This window comes from Chelonia mydas, chromosome 7 (genome assembly GCF_015237465.2).
Source record: "Chelonia mydas isolate rCheMyd1 chromosome 7, rCheMyd1.pri.v2, whole genome shotgun sequence".
Lineage (NCBI taxonomy): Eukaryota > Metazoa > Chordata > Testudines > Cheloniidae > Chelonia > Chelonia mydas.
The window spans coordinates 93,901,156-93,917,092 of NC_057853.1; the positions used below are offsets into that span (position 1 = coordinate 93,901,156).

At 42.1% G+C, this 15,937-nt stretch overlaps 1 protein-coding gene across 5 annotated transcripts in view; it reads left to right on the forward strand.

Moving 5' to 3' along the window:
- LOC102947282 (heparan sulfate glucosamine 3-O-sulfotransferase 1) overlaps positions 1-15,937 on the forward strand; it is a 106,908-nt gene that overhangs the window by 53,521 nt on the left and 37,450 nt on the right. Inside the window, exon 1 of one of the 5 annotated variants that reach the window (XM_043551108.1) lies at positions 6,372-6,671. The exons of 3 other annotated variants lie outside the window; for them this stretch is intronic. The gene's annotated coding sequence lies outside the window, so the exon portion shown is untranslated. Of the gene's footprint in view, positions 1-6,371; positions 6,672-11,448; positions 11,614-15,937 lie in introns of those variants that run through there. One more of the 5 variants, XM_043551109.1, reaches the window with a different exon arrangement.

A 15,937-nucleotide genomic window follows, 5' to 3' on the forward strand; every position in this document is an offset into this window, starting at 1 on the left:
TGTGAAGCAAAGTTCATTGGTGTCTCGGGGGCACAGGAGGGGATAAAACCCTCTCCCTGCTCTGGGATAGTTGTTGCAGCCTTGGGCATCAAGAGACTGCATAACTACATCACTACTTCTCATAGGGGCTGGCTAGTGAAGCCTGTGAGTCAGGGGAGTCAACCATGTGGAGCGTGAACTGGATCTGGCTCACTTGGTACATTTATTTGGCCCACCAAGAATATTTTGATATTCCTAGCCCTCATGGTTGAGAACAATACCTTTCACATGTGAACCGAGAGTAAACTGATACCGTGATGTTTCCAGAGTCTGTGGACAGCTTCAAACAGTGGCAGAGGTGTGAGCTCTTCTGTACCCTGTTAATCTCATTGGAGTGTTAACTCAATGATGACACTTCAATGTCTGTGTTAGAGCTGGGCTGAAAACAGAATTTCCCTCCCATGAAAAATTGATATTTTTTGGTAACATTTTCATTGCAAAATGGGACAAAAGTCAAAAATTCAAAATTTTTCACCAGAGGAAACATTCTAAAAAATTCTCTTTCAGGTGAACAAAAACAGAATTGCTGGGCTTGCTCCTGGCCCCAGGACTCCCCGGGCTGCCTGACTCCCCGGGCTGCCTGACTCCCCGGGCTGCCTGACTCCCAATGAGGTGTCTGTCAAAAGTGTCAAATCTGCATTTTTTTGGAGCTGAAATTTTGCATGCTGCATGCGTGTCTCCAGCTGAACTGTTTGGAAAGTTTCTGCTAAAAGTGGTTCAGCTGTTTCCAAGAATGAGGTTAGGAAAAAGGTAGCTCATGTTAAAAAAAAATTCAATTCAGAAGCTCTACCCTCCATGCTTTTGAAGGGCTGTGGGAGGTGAAGGCAGTGGTGCCCCAAAGAAACATAGAGACTGAGGACTCCTCCTGGGTTCAATTCCAGGATCTGTAGGGGGTATGTGTAGAGGTCTGCTGAGGTCTAATTCTTAACCCCAACCTGAACTTGACTAGACCACAGCCAATCCGAACCTGACCTGAGCCCGATAGTGTTGAGAAAAATCATGTCTGACATGATCCCTCCAAACCCAACACTTGTAATCGGGTCTCATGGGGCTCTGCCTGGTTGAAGGTTCTAGTCAGAGTACTTGTCGCTGTACTGTAGTGGTGGGGTTTATTAATCTTATGTCAGAAACTTTTAGGCCCTGCTCCAGAGCACATGGAACTCAATGGAAAGAGGCTCGTTGAGTTCAATGGGCTTTGCATCAGGCCCTTTTTGCGCAAATACTACTTAAATCTCAACAAGAGCCTACCTTTAGAGTCTGTGGCACCTATCAGGCATAGCAGCAGTTAAATGGAACCACTTTGCTCATCTTTCACCATGAAATCCTTTAAGATGGAAGAGACCCCTAGGGAATTACGCCAGTCCATTTCTCTGTATTTCAGAGGGACTGATTTCATTAGTTCTGAAATATCCCTAATAGATGGCTGTTTCGGCAAGTCTTGAATACCTCCAATGATGATGATCTTCCTTAAACAGCTTGTAAATTTCAGCCAAAAGCTCCACTGCTTTGATAAACAAGAGGGCTGCAACCAACCCATATAGGGAAATACAACTGTTTTTCCTACAAACCTGTTGAATTAACTAACCACCTCCCTATGTTTGTTTTCCTCCCAGACAGGCTGGGTCAGTATAAAGGAGGTGAATCTCTCTTCTAGAGCCAGGCTCTTCTCCTTTACTTTACATGAGCCCAGTCACTTGTTCTGCTGGGTCAGCTGTTGTTTAGTTATACCATGGGTTTAATTAATGCTGCAGAAAAGTTATTGGCCTTGCAAAATGAGGGATAGCAAACATTGATATTCCTTTCCAGCTTTCATCTATGGAATGTGCCAGAAATGTATGGCAGAGGGAAAAGGTTGCTGAAATAGATTTCATTCTGGAAAACCTGAAAGCGATGATAGATGTAAATAATCGTTTATCTCTTTAATGCTCAACAGTATATCTAGTATGTCTGAGAAACTTCCTCCTGAAGTGCAGTTAGCATCTCAAGTTAATGAATGTTCTGTTGAAAACTACTGCTAAGGAACTTGTATGTTTCAACTGATGTGAGAGTATCTAAAAAGTCCCTTTTGAAATGCCTTGAAATTAATACTTCCATTTAGGTGAATGGAAGCCATTACTGCTACAATCTATTTTTATGACTGATCATGTTTTAATTTATTCCCTGTATCTTTTCATACGATTGTTTTCTGTAGTTTGTCAAATACCAGCTGCTGTCATTTGTTGTTAAATTTTATGAAATATTTTGGAATGCAGTTTGTATAAGACTACAAAGAAGAGTTGTATTGTACGTATAGCTGTTTGACTTACTGGGACAATGCTGCTATGGCTACTATGGAGAAGTCTACTTGGACAGCAGGAATAACTACAAATAGGGCTGGTCAAAACATTTTCATCAACTGCATAATGACCAAAAAAAATTGGGTTTTCAACTAAATGAAAAGTGTCTAATTTAATTTTTTTAATGAATATCAGAATTCTTCATGGAAAGCATTTTGCTCAAAAAATTGAACCTCAGTTTTCAATATTTTGATGAAAAGTCAGAATTTTCCATGGAAGCAAAACTCCATTTTTCTGACCAGTTCTAATTACCCATGGGTTTTGTTTTCTTTAAATGAAGACTTTGTTTGCTTTTCATATAGCATCATATTTTTTAATCAAATGCAGAAAGGACCCATATTCCGGGATGCATGATTTACTTATCTTATTTCCCACTGGCCTTGATATTAAGGTCTTGGTTTTTTTAAAGGGCATGCAATACTTTAACTTTCTCCATTAATTTGCTGCTACTTTATACCTTCTGTCTCCTCACTACATTTTTAGTCTGTGAACCACAGTTGTCATGGCAGGCTCTTTTAGTGTCCTTTTGAGGCCTTCTAAAAGTCAGTAGAGCTTGCTTGTGCTTTCACCATAAATCATGAATTATATGTTTTAACGGTAAAGTTTCGGGTCTTCTCAATATTTATGATTGGTTAATGAAATACGAAAAGCTTTGCTTTGAGTGGTGATATGAAAGCTCTGCTAAGCCGTTCAGAAACAGAGACCCCTGAGAAGACCATAAGGAACAAATAAATCTTAACTTATTAAGAAATTCATACATTAGTTGCTGATATCTTTATTTAAATAAAATAGCACTGAATTCAGAGATTTTTAATGAGAGGGTATTGAGCCACTGACGGAAAATTAATGTTCGTATATGCCATTCCCAAATATTGTGATCAGAGAAATATGGCCTTACACATTCAATTCAATTTCACTTTAACCTCTTATAAATCTACTTCATTTTTATACTTGCTTATTTAAGGAAATTTTTACTTTCTTGTATTTCAAAATCCTTTACTGCCTTATCTGTTACTGGGATTTTTGTTTGTTTGTTTTTCCAGCTTTGGTGTGTTTTTGTGTTTTGGTTTTGGGGTTTTTTTTTTGCTTTTGGATAAATCCTCAATGATATTCTGTGACACTAAGTTCCACAAATTAATTGAGCATCACTAAAGGAGCATTTCATTTTATTAGTTTTTAATTTTGTTACCTTTCCATTCCACTTGTTCAGGACTTGTGAGAGGCTAATAGGTGTACCAATTTTCTCTCACTAACATAGATTATTTTGTGTCTCTTTTCTAAACTAAGCAGTACCAGTCTTTTGAATCTCTCCTGGCATGAAAATGTCTCTATGGCTGTAATCTTTGTCATCTACTTCTGAACCTCTTCTATTTCTACTATATCTTCTTGAGATAAATTAGCCAGAACTGAGCACAGTATTCTCAGTCAGTCTGGACCGTTAACTTACAAACTTACATAATAGCTCTGCTATTTTCTGTCCCATTGTTTTTACATACTAATGATTTGTTTGCCTTTTGACCACCAATGTGCATTGAGCTGAATTTTTCATTGAACTTTCCACAAAGAAACTTTTATCGTTAGGACTCTAAGGAGTGAAAGGGAATTAGGTGCCATCTCCTAAATTCACATTCAGTAGGAAGTAGGTACAGAAACTCCATAAGGGGTATGTCTCCATTTCAAAAGAAGACCCATGACAGCAAGTTTCAGAGCCCAGGTCAGCTGACTTGGGCTCATAAGCTCACACTAAGGGGTTTAAAAATAGCAGTATAGACATTAAGGCTCAGGCTGGACCTGAACTTGGGACCCACTCCTGTCTCCAGGTTTCGGAGCCTGGGCTCTGAAACCCAGCGAAGGGAGTGGGTCTTGAGCCTGGGCTCCAGCCTGAGCCAACAAAGCTATTTTCAGTGCTGTAGTGCAAGCCCAAGTCAAATGACCAAGGCTCTGAGACCTGCTGCTGCGGGTCTTTTTTTGCAATGTAGACGTACAATTAGGATCTTTTGCGAATATCAGCCTTTGTCTTTTCCTGATCAGTTACAATTAATTTAGAACCTAGTAGTGCATATGCTGAAGATTTACTATCCATTCCTACTCTCTGTTTTCAATATTTTAGCCAGTTTTCTAATCCATGATGGAATGTTTCTTCTTACCCCGAAACTGGTTAGTTTCTTCTCTTGTAAAAGACTTTGTCAGATGCTATTTGAAAGGCCCAAATAAGTTATGGCAGCTGGTTTTATTCTCTCTGTTTTGCTGACATGCTCAATGAATTATAATAGATTAGAGAGGTACAGTACACAATGTGTCTGTCAGATTATACAGCGGTGGTGGTGGGCATATCAATAGGTAGACTTGACCTTATGGCATGTCTGGCTAAGTGATATATAATTCTGTTAGTTCAACCAATTTACCTGATTCTAAGGATCACTCTTAATGCTTTTCATAAAGATAGGTATGTTTTCCACCTTCCAGTACAGTGCATATTTGTGACATGCAGCTTATTTTTCAGAGTAGCAGCCGTGTTAGTCTGTATCCGCAAAAAGAAAAGGAGTACTTGTGGCACCTTAGAGACGAATCCATTTTGTTTGTGAACTCCTTCAGAACTTGTGTATCTGTACTCAGTTGGTCTTGGTGATTTATCATTTTCCATATAGTTCTGCTGTAGCAATGCATGTCAATACTGCCCATCTTTCTTCCCCTCACCCTGTCTCCCCCTGGCCCCACTCACACACAATACACCTGTAACATCTGGACACTTTCCAAATATTTATGGTTTTATCCCCACAACACCCTTTTGGAGTTAGGAAGTATTATTATCCTGCAGACAGGGAGCTGAGTCAGAGAGATTAGAAGTGGGAATTTCAAAAGTGCTCAGCATTGGCCTAATTCTGTCTCTGTGAAGCCAGTGGTAGAACCTTGTCTTTAGTGGGAGCAGAGCTAGGCACTTAAGCAATTTGCAAAAGTGCACACAGTAGGAGGAATTTAACGCAGATCTCTTCAATCCCAGTTCCACTGAATGTACAGTTAGCTATTTGCAACACAACTTCATAATCTGCATTTATCAGCATCAACTACATATGCTCAGGAACTCAAGTAACTTAATTCTTGTGAGTCTAACGACATTATTCTCTGTCCTTCCCTACTTTGTGAAATCTAAAGATTGGCATCACGCAGGGGGATTTATTCAAATATAAAATCTGATGCTATTCATCATGGTGATTAGTAACTTAGCTTCATCTGGAAATGCATAGCTAGCAGATGCAGCAATGTATTCTATGCAGGTGAGTGTGAGCCCAGTGCACTGGTGCCTGAGACCTTTGCCTAGCTGTACCTGAAGGGGTGGCACTCATGCCCTACAGCCCTGGCTCTTCCATTGGCCATAAGGGTGGCACCACCCAAGCCCTCCGAGTTCTTTCTCACTAGAGAGAAAGAGTTGGAGTTCTGTGTGGTGTCTTTTCACCTTGTGCTTTTGGTCTTTGTTTCTGAGAAATGATTCTTGTGTATATAGTCGTACTTGAAGTTAAATTTAGGATTAGTAAAATATTAGGCAGGGTAAGTGGATGCCTGGCATGATGTCCTCACCAGGGTACAAGCATTGTCCATTGTGTGGGGGTGGGGGGGGCTATCCGCAACAGCAACTCCCACACAAGGTGCTGTTGTACCTCGGTGAAGGACACATTAAAGAGAGGTGTTCCATCTGCAAATTGTTCACAAAGACGACTCTGGTGGTGAGAGACTTACAACTGAAGCAGCACCGGCTGGAGCAGACCATGAGACCCCATTCAGCACTGAGGCACTCGTCTCATTGGTGGATATGGCATTTGTCCCAAGAGGCAGAGGGGTCATTCTTCTTCATCTGGAATGGTGAGAAAGGGGTCCCATAAAATGAATCAGGATCATTTCAGGGCTTGGGGAGACTTCTTGTCCTCTAAGAGGGGTGCTGACTGGCACTGTATTCCCTCTGTCACACAGGATGGAGCAGGACCGTCTAACTGCTCCCTAGTACTCTGCCGAGAGCAAAGAGAGCCCTTACTATTGACTCCAGTTCTGGCCATGGGGCATCCATTGAGTCCAATATCAATGACATCAGCACCAACTGTCGCCATCCTGGCAACGTACTAGACGGTATCAGACCTGCTTTGCCTCGGAGTCCTGGACTCTCCACTTGTTCAAGAGTTTGCTGGTGCCATGACTTCTGCTGCTACATCCTTCATTGTGCCCTTGAGATTTCCTGGCCATGTTGCAGAGCTACCGGGTTCACCAGCACCACAGCTCATGCCACCCAGGCTTCAGGCCATGGAGGTAAGGCCTACACTGGCATCAAAGGCCCCCTTGATGTTGGTGCATCCTTCCACATTGTCACCTTGGTGGCAGATACCTTCACCAAGCTTGGTACTGCCTTTAGCCTAGGTCAGGGATGGGCAAACTACAGCCCGGGGGCCGCATCTGGCACTTCAGATGTTTTAATCTGGCCCTCAAGCTCCTGTTGGGGTGTGGGGTCTGAGGCTTGCCCTGTTCCGGCGCTCCAGCCGAGGAGCAGGGTCGGGGGCTTGCCCCGCTCCCTGCGTGCCATGGTTCCTGGAAGCAGCAGCATGTCCCCCTTCCAGCTCTTACGTGAAGGGGCAGTCAGGGGGCTCCCCTCACTGCTCCCACAGCTCCCATTGGCCGGCAACCATGGCAAATGGGAGCTGCAGGGGCGGCGCCTGCGGACGGGGCAGCTCAAAGAGCTACCTGGTTGTGCCTCTGCATGGGAGCTGTTTCCAGGAGCTGTTTGAGGTAAGCGCCACCCAGAGCCTGCACCCCTGACCTGTCCAGTGCCCCAACCCCCTGCCCCAACCCTGATTCCTGTCCCGCCCTCCGAACCCCTCAGTCCCAGCCTGGAGCACCCTCCTGCACCCCAGAGCCTGCACCCCGAGCCAGAGCCCGCACTGCAACCCCCTCCTGCTCCCCAACACCCAATTTTATGAGCATTCATGGCCTGCCATACAATTTCCATACCCAGATGTGGCCCTTGGGCCAAAAAGTTTGCCCACACCTGGCCTAGGTACTGGTGCCTTTCCAGGTACTGGGTGGGAGTGTCTCGCATTTGGTGCTGCAGGTATTAATCCCCCATTCCTCTTCAGTACTGATGCTGCCCCCATATTGTGTTTCAGACAAATCTGACCATTTGTTTGCCCCATTGGTTTTGCTCCCCCACTGTCACAGAGAACCTCTGGGACACCTCAAGTTCCAGATCAGGGTCACCCTCATCCTCAGATAGGCATCAGAGATTGCCCTCACATCACCATCGGTACTGAGATCAGTCCTGCAGTCAGAACGGGGGCTCTTGGCCCAGTGCCTACTGGCCACCAGTGCCTTATCCATATGTCCAGCATCCACCTTAGAATCCTTGGGATGCTCCTCAGTCCCTGAGGTCCTGCTCTTCGATTTGCTCAGAGTGAGACTACCAGTCCCAATGGTGGCTCCCACTCCAAAACCATCTTAACTGCAAGCAATTACTGAGCCCATTCCCCCTGGACCTCCAGGCTATTCCAACCATACCCAGTGGTACAAGAACAGGACCCGTAGTCAGTGCAACAAATTGCTTCCTCATCCTCCCCAGATGACTCTCTAATGCCAGAATCTTCCTGTCCCTTCGCACCAGAGGACTTTAAGGTATATCAGGATCTCCTGAGGCATATGGTCGCTACCTTGAGTATCCAGACTGAATTCTTGCCGGAGAATACACATAAATTGCTGTATATTCTTCAGTCATCACTGCTGGGAAGAGTAGCCCTCCTGATAAGTGATACTGTCTTGGAGCCTACAGAGGCTCTCTAGAATACTCTAGCTTTGTTTCCCCACATGACAAAGCATTTGCAGAAGTGGTATTTTGTCCTTAATGCAGGGTTTTTGAGGGTTTGTACTCCCACCTTGCCCCTAACTCCCTGGTGGTGACTGCAGCAAATGACAGGGCTTCGCAGGGCAGGTGTAAGTCCATCTTTAAGGACAAAGAGTACAAAAGAATGGACTTAATGGGGAGGAAGTTTTATACCTCTCTTCTCTATAAATGTGCGTCACGAACTAGCAGGCATTGCTTTTTCTACAAATGAATTTGTCAATTGAATGACCAGGTCTAAGTTGGCAGACAAATTGCCAGAACCCTTTAGGGAAGAGTTTATGGTATTCACTGTGGAAGGTTATATGGTGGCCAAGACTTCAGCTGTGGACATGTGGGGATGCCATGACCAGAATTATGGTGCCTCCTATGACCATGAGGAGGGCCTCATGACTGCATAATTTGGGTATTTTTCCTGATATGCGGCAAACCATTGAGGATTTACTGTTTTGATGGCCAGGTTTTGTTTTCAGAAGATGAAATACTGCACTCTTTTAAAGACTCCTGAGCTACTTTACATTCTTTGGGAGTATATACTCTGGCCACGAAGAGATGCCACTGTAACACTCAGTAGCAACACAGCAATACCGCTCTCAGCATTTTTGTAGACAGTCCTCCCTTCCTTTAAGGTAGCAGGACTACTCCTGGAAGGGCCATAGATCCAAAAGGAGGAGATCCTCCAGTTCTGGGGTTACCCAGCCAGATCATCTTCCCCCCACCCACACACACATAGACACCAGCATCCAGCAAGTGCCAGTATTGACTTGTGTGTCCAGGACAATGACCCAGTGGTAACCTCCTTTTTGTCCCCTCTGTTTGGGGACAGGCTGGCTTGTTTTTATAATGTTTGAGACTTTGATTAGCACAGACAACTTGGTCCTGAGCATTTTCAAGTCAGGTTATGCCATTCAGTTCATCTCCATCCTTCTTCCCCACCCTGCCCCTCTTCAGGGGCCCCCCCTCATAGGAGCCCCTGCTCCTTGAGCAGGTTCAGTCTCTGCTGGCTTTGGCGGCTGTAGAGGAGGTCACCCTGCAGGATCGGGGACAGGAATTCTACTCCCAGTATTTCCTAGTTCCCAAGGCCAAGGGAGGGATGAGACCTATCCTCGACCTCTGTAATCTCAACAAATGCATCAGCTATGTGAAATTCCGTATAGTCCCCCTAGCAACTAAGGAGTTTGTAGGTATGACAAGTATTTTCCAAGAATATTGATGTCAGACTTTCCCCCTTGACAGAAAAATTCTCAAGGAAATTTAACCTGTTCTTAACATTAAAGTTGCTTTAACATTTAAAGTTGCTGGCTGAAACATTTAAATTTATATTGATAGAAACCCAAAGAAATAAGTAGCACATGAGCATGAAAATATTTTAGCTGAAAAAACATAATGCTAGGCTATGTGTCTAAGATGAAAATACAGCATTAGAAAATGTAAAGTATAGGATTTACGGTTTCTAGATAAAATACTGTCCTCTCTCAAGAGGACAAGCTATTACCATTTTTTCAAGAGAAAAGTGCTAGCATCAGAAATTGATAGCTTACATACTCAAAAAAAAAAAAAAAAAAAGCAATGAAAGTGTATGTTATAAACAGAAATAACTCTTCCATATTTGTATAGTTTCCAATTAAATTTCAAATCTAGATTTATTGTCCCCTGGGATACATTTCTTAGGTAAAAGAACTGAACATATATAATCAATAATTCAGAAAAGGTTATTATTTGTAGCTGCAAAACTAAACATGACATCACTATAATGAGTAAACGCTTTTCTCACTGGACTGGACTGAAATGTTGAAATAGTATTCTGCGGTGTTTATAAAGCACTCTGTGTATAAATGACTAAACAGTGAAGGACTAAAAACTCATTGAAAGTAAGAAGAGCAGACACGATATAATCAATGATACTAGGATTTCAGACACTTTTTTACCTAAATAGATTTCACATTTATCTTTCCAAACAAGTGAATATTTTCCTTGTTGTCTCAAAATATAAATAAGGCTCTTACAGAGCACAGCAGTATTTCAAAATATGTCACCAGCTGCAAAAAAATTAGTCCTCAATTTTTTTTGCATACAGCCTCAGTGCACTGATGGAGAAGTGTTGGTAAGTGTGAGAACTGCACTGGTGAGTTGGTCTCCAACTATAAAGACAAGGTGGGTGAGGTAACATCTTTTATTGGACCAACTTATTTTGTTGAGAGAGAGAGAGGGGGAAGCTTTTGAGCCACAAGGAGTGATTCTTGCGGTCTGGGAAGGTATTCTAAGCATCACAGCTAAATGCAAGATGAAAGAGATTGTTTAGCACAATCAGTAGTTGGCAAATATTGTAAGGGACCATTCAAGGTACAGTGGTGTGTTAATACCTATGCACTCATAGGACAAAAAGGGGGGTTAGTGGATTACAGACTGTTTGTTTATAATAAGCCAGAAATTCAATGTGTCTGTTCAGTCCCTGATTTTTAGTGTCTAGCAGAGTTGTAAATTTAAGCTCCCAGGCTCATCTTTGGAAAGTGTTGTGCAGGTTTCCTTTAAGGATGGGGACTGATAGTTCAGGTATAGAATGATCACTTTGTGAAAAGTGTTCACCCACAGGTGATGCGGTGTTTCTGTCTTTTATCATCTTCCTGTGTGAGTTCATTAGAAGAGAGTAGTGATTGTGTGTCTGGTTTCACCCACACCATTGTTACTGGGGCAGTTACTGCACTGGATGTGGTACACCACTTGTTGTGATAGGCATGTGTAAAATCCATGGATCTTGAAAGGTGTGTTTGTGGAGGATGTTGGATCATTGTAGCAGTGGAGATATGTCTGTAGTTTTGCATCTGTTTTGGCAGGGTCTGGTGTCGCTTTGAGTTGGTGTGTACTTCGTCTGTGGGGAGCTTGCTTCTGAGAATGAGCTTGGTGAGATTGGAGGGTTGTTTGACAGCCAGAAGTGGGGGTTCAGGAAAGACTTAGTTCAGGATGGGGTACCTATTGAGCATGGGTTGTAGTTGTTTGACGATACCCCATATGGTTCCAGTGTGGGGTGGTAGGTGACAACTAGGGGTGTGCAGTTGGAAGTGATTTTATTTCTGTATTAAAGCAGGTTCTCTCTGGGTATTTGGGTGGCCTGTTCCATGATGTGATCCACTTAACTGGTGGAGTGTCCTTGTTTGGTGAAGGTGGTTTTAAGAGTGCTAAGGTTCATATCCTGGACTTTCTCCTCAGGGCATATCTTGTGTCTCTCAACAACAGAAGTTGGTCCAGTAGAAGATATTACCTCACCCACCTTGTCTCTCTAATATCCTGGGATCCACACAGCTATAACTTTGCTGCATCCAACTATAAGAACACCCTGCATGCAGTAAGGCTTTTGGCCATCCAAAGGTATGCAGAAGCACATCCATTGCTAAATGACTTCAGTTTGATTTTTTTTTTTTTTTAAGCAAATTTGTATATGGAATGTCATCTCTCTGAATTTAAAACAAAACCATCAATGAACTCCTCCTGGGAGGTGGCAGAAAGACCAGTGTCCCTGGCAGGGGTAAGGTAGGAGCTAAGTGAATTTACCAGAGGTAATAAGACTGTGGTTTGTTACAAGGATTCATGTATTCCCAAAACATACATCAATCAAGAACACTTACCCTTCTCCTTTTTTGCTTTTATATTTGTCACTTTGCTACATAGACTTTTCTAGTCTTATTTATTTATTTGCTTGCTTTTTATTTAACTCCTTAACTGACCCCATTATTTTTCTAGCAAATCTCTCTGTGATCTTAACCTGTCCACTCCTCCAGTTCAGCTTTGATTGTCCTGCCTTTTATTAACAGATATAATATTGCTTTTGGCTAACTGGCAGATGTCTTTGACCTGACTGCTCTTCTCCACTTGTCAGCTTTCCCCCTAGCTCCTATATTAAATAGTTGATCTAACACTTGTTAATTTTTTCTTCTGGCAGTCTGCTCCCACTTTAGTTAAGGTGGAGCTCATCCCTTCTGTATAGATTCTCCTTTCCCAATGCTGAATGAACTTCAACCCTTCTTCTTTATACTGCCTTTTGCATTCATGCATTGAGAGCCCCCAAGTTTCTCCTGGGGGCTCTCTGAGCCAGCTAGACCTGAGTGTAGAATTAGGAGCCTTTCAGAGAATACGAGGCCCTTGCCTTAAATCCTTTTCCTGACCCTCTAAATTTAACTTCCAGGACCCCTCTCTCTTGTGCCTTCCATTGTTACCATTTGATACCAATTTGTACCATGACATTCAGCTCCTCTCCAGTACTCGTTAGAAATGCGCCAAGATATCTTATGAGATCTGCCACTTTGCTAGAGTGGCGAAAGAATCTTTGGGTCAGCTGAGACTCTGTTGGAGAAGAGGAAATGTTAGCATTTTACAATGTCCCACCCACACCCTGGCTGTGGTGAAGTAGTAAGTACTTCTTAAAATGTAACTGGAGAGCAGTTTCAGAGCTAGATCCAATTCACAAACTGAAACAGTGACTGCTGAGCAGGCATCTAAAAATATATTGCTATAAAGCTTCTGAAGTAATGATGCTTTGTAAGGTAAAACTCCATTTGTAATGACCTTTAATAAATAGTCATATGGGAGCAGTCATTGGTTTATAACCTGTTTCTGTCTACTCATGGCCACAGTATCTGAGCACTTCACAAACAATGAATTTATCCTTTCATCATTCCTGACAGGTAGGGAGATACTATTATTCCCATTTTACAGGTGGGTAACTGAGGCACAAAGATGATTAAGTGACTTTTCCAAGGTCATACAGGAAATTTGTGGTAGAGTTAAGAAACAAGCCCATGTCTCTCAATTCCCAATCCAGTGACTTACTAACAGGACCATACTTCCTCCCATTGAGAGGGGGAATCTGCAGCACCAATTAATAAAATAAGTTTTTAAAAATATATATCTTTGTTTTATAAATTGAATTTCAGCTCAACTCAAACAAAGAATATTCAGATATAGAGCAAAGCAAAAAATGAAAAGCTAAATTTTGCTTTATTATCTCTGAAAGAGCAGAACCCAGCAGAATTTTCTGAAATATTGGGTGGCTGTCTTAGATTAAAAGATGCGGTGCAGTTGCTGCTTATAGGGAATATTCTTTTCAGTGCATGGACATTCCTCCTTAGTCATTAATGGGAGTCGATGCTGATCAAGAAGATAATATTATGCAAAGCAAAAAATGATCAAATCTACAGAGGATTTGACTGATCACCCGTTCACAGGATTGCACCTGGGGTGCAGAGATGTGCTCAGTGTCTCCTGCAAAATGCTCAGCACTCTTAGCTCCCTGAGCCCCTCATGGAATTTGGGCCCTGCATTTTGGATGGTGCTTTTAGAACCCATCCAAAGGAAAATGTTTGTGTTGGAAATTATTTAAAAGTTCGTCATACTGCCTGTATGGGAAAGCGCTTCACAATAATGAGTTAGCTACCAGCAATAGGGAATTTAGATGCAATAATTGTGCAGACAAATGCAGCAGCTCACCCTCAGCAAGTAGCTCACATGACAGCCGAGATATTCGAACCTGTTTTAATAAAGGAGGGATATGAACTGGGAGGAAACCGGGGTTATCTAACCCTTTTGAAACTGATACAACTTCAACCTGGTCTGGATAGCCACCAGAGACAGAAAGAAGGGAGCTCCCTTTAATAGCTTTAATAGCAGGGAACTGCACTTGTAGCAGACCACTGCCCCCTCCTGGTGGTACATTGCAAAGTCCAATAATGGTATGTACTCAGTCCTTGAATCCATATTTAAGAGGTCCAAAACCAGAAATAAACACATTATTTCAGGTTCAACATTGATAGAAATACTCCCCACCAGTTGACAGTCTGATTTCTCTTACACTGATAGGTAGCTTTCTCAGGGTTGGGATATTTTTTAGTCTAACAACTATAAACCACTTGATTTTTTTCAATACTTGAAAATTCTGTTTTCTCAAGAATTACCTGAACAGGAATTATATAGTAGTTCTTTGACCTCTGCCATTTGCTATAGGTTAATGTTTCCACTGATAACGCTTCCCACAGAAATCTTTACTTACCAACACTGCATGCTGGTATGGGTGAGCTTTTCCCAGTGACCAGGTATTGCTGCTAATCCCAGCAACCATAACTGTTTAACAAAGAGTTACCTAAACCTAGTGGAACTCTGACATTTTTCAAAGGAATTTCCCAAAGAGTCAAATTGAATACACTTGTTTGAAATGGTCAGTGTAAAGATTGGGTCACTATTTTCAAATGAGGATGCCTAAAGTCAGGCAGCTACCTCCATATTTAGGCCATCAGAGCTGCAGGTGCTCAGCATCTATAAAAGCCAGGCCACTTTTATACAGGAGCTTTTAAATATGGACTAGCTTCTGCCGTTCTTACATAACTCCATTTTCTTTAATGGAACTACTTCTGGAATAAGGCACTACTCAGCGTGAATTTCTCCTTATTGATTTAAGTGCCCAACTCTGAAAATGTTGGCCTTATGCTTTTATCTCTGTCTCACCAAGCTTTGAAATTAACTGCCATTCACCTGTAGGCCTTTGCTCTTTTTAAGTCTGAAAGTAACTATTAGGCAGGTGATGAAGAGTGACACCACAAACGTGCTGAAAATAGCTCTGCCGAGCCAACCCTGCAGGAAAATTCAGATTGCTTTGAGAACATGAGGAAAATGATCTGCTCAAAGGTAACATGCAGAATGAGATGGCACACTACAAGCATGGCATTAACATGGGGCATGTTATTGTGATTATGTGGTGGGAGGGATAAGGAGTGAGAGGTGCAGGAAGGTTGTACATTTAAAACCAGGACCTTTTTTCCATTTCACATGACAAGGCTTCAATAGTGAAGAGAAAAAATGGCTAAAAAGAGAAGCAGGGGCTGATCTTCAAAATAGATCTTTTAATTTTCTTGTTCTAGATCAACCTAAAAAAGGGACCAAACGGGGGAGGAAATGCTTGGCTTGAGATCCATACAATAAGAAAAATTGGAGTTCCATTCCTTATTAAATACCGAATGAAAAATAGAAAGAATGATTGATCACAAACCTACACTTCAGCTTTTTCTAATAGTTTATATTCCATTGTATTTGAAAACTCAGGGGGGAAAGTAGGGGAGATACTGGATTAGAAGGATAGGACCAAAATAGAACAGCACTTTCAAGTGTGCTTTCCTCTCTCTTCTCCCTCAGCCCCAGAGATTGTTACATATAATACCAGTCATGGAGAGCAACAGTCTTTTGTTAGCTTGAAACAGAAATAAAACATTTTAGTGCTTTGATTTTTTTGTTCGTTTTGTTTTTGCTTTGACAGTTTTGCAACTCTGTTATTTCACTATGAAAAAAAATATGCTATAAAATTCTGTGTTACCTAAGAAGCATGAATACATTTCTAATATTACATCATGTCTGAGGTTTGTTATTTGGGCATTTTCTGGATGTCCCATCAATATGATGTCCGTCTAATGTTTTATTATGGTACCATTTTGTAGTTGTTGAACGTGTGCATGAAAACTCTTAAGTTTTCTGTGGGTTCAAGTAGAGATTTATGTACTGTGTAAACTGCTGGTAACAGAACAACAAATATGACAGCCACTTTTTTTGCAGATTAATTAGAGTGGTATTTATCAAACCGTGTTCACCCATGACCAGTCCAAACCACTCATTTCCTCCCCCTCCCCCCTCCCCGTTAATCAAGTCTATAATA